Below are 5,375 nucleotides of genomic sequence, written 5' to 3'. Positions count from 1 at the left end.
TTAATCTCATTTCCTAGCACTTGGCCCATGGTCTTTTATGCTATGGCTTTTCAAGTATTCAGCTAAATACTTCTTAATGTTGTGATGTTTCTGCCTGTATTATGCTTTCAGGCAGTTTGCTTTAGATACCTGTCACCTTCTGAGCGAAAACAAAATTCCTTAAATCCTCTCTAAATCTCCTGCCCCTTACTTTAAATCTATGTCCATTTGTTACTGACTCTACCACTAAGGGTAAATGTTTCTTCCTATCGCCCCAACCTACATGTCTCATAAGTTTAAATGCCTTAATGAGATCCCCCATCAGCCTTCTCTGCTCTAAGGAAAACAACCACAGCCTATCTTTCTCTCTTCCTAGTGCATCGTACCAACACAGACAACTTCCCGGTGAGTCTCCTTTGCACCCTCCTAAGTTTTCCTATGGTGTGGTGACCAGAATTATCCAGCTGTGGCCTAACAGACACCTTATGCAGGGCAAAAGTGAGGACTGCAGATGCTGGAGATTAGAATTAAAAGTGTGGTGCTGGAAAAGCACAGGCAGCATCCGAGGAGCAGTAGACACCTTATACAACATTGTCATAACCAACTTGCTCTTATATTCAGTGCCTTGCATAATAAAGGAATATATCCAATATGCCTTTGTAATAACCTTAACCATCTATCCCATTGTCTTCAAGGATCTGTGGACATGCACATCAATGTTCCTTGATCCTTTGTACTTCTCAGCATCATTGTGTTCTCCTTTGCCTTGTTAGTCCTCTCAAAGTGCATCACTTCACACTTGTTAAGAGTAAACTGCATCTGCTCATTTGACCAGTCTGTTTATATTGTCGTGCAACCAACCTTTCCACTGCATTTATCACACTACCAATTCTTGTGTCATCTCCAAATTTACTAATTGAATACATATCACTATTTTTGTGTCCAGATCATTAATGTACGATACAAAAATCAAACACACCCAGCACCAAGTACTGGACACATACCTCCAGTAACAAAAACAACCTTTGGTCATCACTGTCTATTTTCTACTTTGAAACCAAATTTGGATCTAGGTGAAATACTGCAAAGACTGGAAATCTGTAAAGACAGAAAAATGTTAAAGAAACACAGCAGATCTGGAAGCATCTGTGGAGAGAGAAACAGAGTTAATGTTTTGAGTCCAGTATGACTATTCTTCAGAATTGGTTAATATGTTAATACATATATCTGTGCACCATAACAATCATATAGCTTCAAATAGGCCTCACCTACCTGTGCACTTTTCAAACCCAGGCTAAGACCTGTTACAACTAGATGGAGCAAGTGCAGTGCAAGTTCTGTCAAAATCTATGTAATTTTGGGATCCTAGAATGGAATTAAGTAGGGTGAATATGTGACCAAGGTATTTTAGTGCTGGACTAACTGCTTGTCTTTCAACATGCATTTAGGAGTTGAAAAACACACCTTGAAGGAAGACAAAACCCTTCAAAAAATGCAAAACCAAGTGAGGCCTGGTTGAACTTTTGTGAAGATTCCAAACAGGAACATGTTCAAATGTACTGATTGGAAAAAGCCAAAAATAAAATCAGAAATAGCTGCAAATAAAGCAAGCACGTTTTTGTGCAAACCACTTCAGTGAGTCTTAAGGGATCTAACACAATTGAAAAAGGCTTCCCTGCAATGTTCTTTTCATATAGCATTGAATGCCTGGAATTCTTTAGAGTGATCCAAATGAGTTATGATGCAATTCTCCTGTCGGAATAAAATACAAAGCTAAAATGAGCCCATTGCATGCTATGTTCAGAGGCTCTCAGTATCACAGATTCTTGCTGATTGATTTATCCAGCACTCTATCTATTAGGCATTTCGCAAGCTTCAATCCTCAGCACTACATACCACTGAGTGCTAGTACATGATATGCTTGTTTACTGTTGGGAACTGACCATTTTTAAACTGCTGGCACAAAGTAATATTTCATAATGGACTCAGTATAATTTGGAATTTCCAAGGGTTATGTCCCGCCATTACTCAGCAGAAACATGGAGACCTTTTACTGCCCACTGCTGGCCTATTTACAGGTGCAGGGGGTGGACGGGTGTGCGGTGCAGGGACATATAGTGGAATGAGTGGCTAGCTGTTAATGACTAATTAAAGAAATCATTTCACCTCTGCTGCAATAGTGTGTCTGGGGAAGGTGGAATGAAGGAAGACAACCCAGTATTTTTGCAACTTGTGCTGAATGGTGGTAAAAGAGGGGGAGGTGGTTTGTTACCTCCTTTGGGGACCCACCTTTGCTCATCAGGAACAAACCCCAGTGTTATACACCCCCACTTTGTGCCTCAAAATCTGGCATCTAAAACTTGACCCTCCACCGCTATCACCATGTATCTGTGATAGCTTCAAATAGGCTTCTCCTACCTCTGCACCCTTCAAACTCATGCTAAGACCTGTTACAACTAGATGGAGCACCCTGCCATTCCTAGGGTCCTGATAACCTCCCTAATCCCATGATCCTCAGATTTCCTGTAAATCTGTCTATGAGGCTCCTTTTGGAACTGTGTTCCAGCACTGTGGGATTACACTGAGCTGGCCAGCAGCAAACAGAAGAAGGCTTCACTCTCAGCTGAACCAAAAACAGAAATTCCTGGAGAAAGTCAGCAGGTCTGACAGCATCTGTGAGGAGAAATTGAGTTAACGTTTGGGTCCAGGACAGTTGTCATGAAGAGTCACCAGATTCAAATATTAATTCTGTTTCTCCCCACAGATGCTGTCAGACCTACTGAGTTTCTGCACCAATTTCTGTTTCAGATCTCCAGCATCTGCAATTCGTTGCTTTAGTTTAGTGTTTAACTCTCTCACATCTTGTTAAGGCTGTCCCTGGCATTTTAGCATCTTGGCATAATTTTTGGGCTCAAGACCGATATTTCTACCAGGGTGAGTGGAGGATGAGGATATGATCCTTCACCCTTAATGGTCACCCCACAACCTTTAGCAACTAACATGGAGTACCATAATCATGTGTCAGAGCACCAAGTGAATCGAATCTGGCCTGTCAGTGATCCTCAGTTGGTTTTTGTCCATGCACAATAGAATAAATGATATTGTTGTACGGGCAGCCAAATGTAAGCATAATGATGTTATCCACCTTTTGATCGGCTTAGCATCATTCTTTCCAATTTTAAGCTGGTATGAATTCTTATTACTGAAATTAGGGTGCTTACTGAAATCATATTTGGCTACCTCAGTAATAGATTTGCTGGAATAGTTCAGGCTAATTTTTCTGGACATGATTGTACTTCTCAGCCACTTGTCTTGATGTTTGGAATGCTGTTGACTTGGACTGTGGTTGGAAAATATAAGAACAGGCACAGACTGCAAACATGTCCCACAATTCAATGAGATCATGGCTGATTCATGACCAAAACCATTAACCTGCCTTCCCTTCATATGCCTCAATTTATTTGCTTCACTGCATCCAGCAACCTATGATTAAAAGTTAACATTTGACTAAATACCACGTGTCATTTGACAAAGAGAGTTCTAAACACCTCCTGCTCTTGTATATGGTGGTTTACCTGATTCCCATCTTTAGGCCATGTTGCCTAGTCCTAGATTCCTCAATCAACCAAAATAAGATAAATAGAAAAAACCTTTCACTTCCCTTTGACATATTGAAAACTTCGATCAAAATTACTCCTAGTCTCCTATATTCCAAGAAACATTGGTGAACTATTGAGTACCAGCGTAGGCCTATACACTGAATGTTTGGAGAAGCTGGGGGGGAGATGGAATTAGATACATTCATGGAGCACAGCAATCGGCAGAGGTGAACAAGAGAAAATGGAGGATGTGGATTACTATTGTTGGAGAATGAATGACTCCATACAACTGCTTACTAAAAGGGATCTAGACCATGGGCCCAGTTTTTAAAATCAGATTTCCTTCAAAGCACAAGGGTTTGTTAGATTCTTGATGGAATTTGCAGCGTTTAATGTACAACTTCAGAGGAATCCATTGCTAAGTGGGCTTGTTTGCTGTCAGATTGCCTTGAAGCAAGTAACAATTCTCGATCTTCAACGCGAGTATGGAATCTCTTATGAGCTTGGGATTCTGGGTAATCCAAGATGGAGGATGGGAAAAAATTCTGGCTGGAAGAAATGCTCCTTTTTTTGAAGTATTTTAGATGTTAGAGGTGATTTCCTCGAATTCCAGGAGCAGCAATTACTGTTCTATATGCTGTTGCATTGTTTTGGAACTTTGGAAAAAAAAGAGAGAGAGAGAACCTGCACAGTTACCGCCTTTGCTGTTTGAATTTGTGTATCGTTGGACATCAGAGTGCATCTGGGAAAATTAACAAACAGTGAAGTTCACAACTAATCTTGGAGGAACTGTTGGGCGAAGTTCACAGCACAGAATCAGATAAGTTAATTGTTATTTTAAGTCTGTCCAAGAGAAAGGCTGCAGTAGTTGGTATAGTGGATTCTTTCTTGATTATATGTTTTTGGAGATAAGTCTCTTGATTAAACTTAAAATATAAGCCATAGCTATTAATTTAACCTGGGGCAGTGTTTGTAGAGGAATAAGACGGTGTTATGTTCTGGGTCTGTAGATTGTGAAGGAGCAAAAATGGCCTTTGCAGTGATATGTACTTCTTGTCAGATGTGGGAGTTCAAAGAGAGTTTAAGGATTACTGCGGATTATATCTGCCATAAATGCTGTTGCATGTGAATCTTATCAGATCGAGTGGATCGGTTGGAGAGATATATAGAAGCGATGAGGAATTTGCAACAGCAACAGTATGTGATGGATGGCAGTTATACGAAGGGGGGAAGTCTCAGATACAGTCACATAGATGGGTTAACTCCAGGAAGGGTGAGAGAGGTCAGCACCTAGTATAGGAGTCTTTTGTGAATATACCCTTTTCAAACAGGTATGCTGTTTTGGAAAATGTAGGGGGTGATGGATTCTCAGGTGAACGTAGCACGAACAGCCAAGTTTCTGGTACTGAGACTAGCTCGAATGCAATGAGGGGTACATCGGCTTCCAAGAGATCAATTGTGTTAGGGGATTCTGTAGTCCGAGGTACAGACAGACGTTTCTGTGGCCAGCAGAGCAAAAGCAGATTAGTGTGTTGTTTTCCTGGTGCCAGGATCAAGGATCAAGGATGTCTCAGAGAGGGTGCAGAATGTTCTCACGGGGGAGAGCGGCCAACAGGAGGTCATTGTCCACATTGGAACCAACGATATAGGAAGGGAAAAGGTTGAGACTCTGAAGGGAGATTACAGAGAGTTCGGCAGAAATTTAAAAAGGAGGTCCTCAAGGGTAGTAATATCTGGATTACTCCCAGTGCTACGAGCTAGTGAGGGCAGGAGTAAGAGGATAGAGCAGATGAATGC

The sequence above is a fragment of the Chiloscyllium plagiosum genome, chromosome 12 (assembly GCF_004010195.1).
Source record: "Chiloscyllium plagiosum isolate BGI_BamShark_2017 chromosome 12, ASM401019v2, whole genome shotgun sequence".
In the NCBI taxonomy this organism is placed as follows: domain Eukaryota; kingdom Metazoa; phylum Chordata; class Chondrichthyes; order Orectolobiformes; family Hemiscylliidae; genus Chiloscyllium; species Chiloscyllium plagiosum.
The sequence above is the reverse complement of the archived record's forward strand: the minus strand, read 5'-3'. Positions refer to the sequence as shown.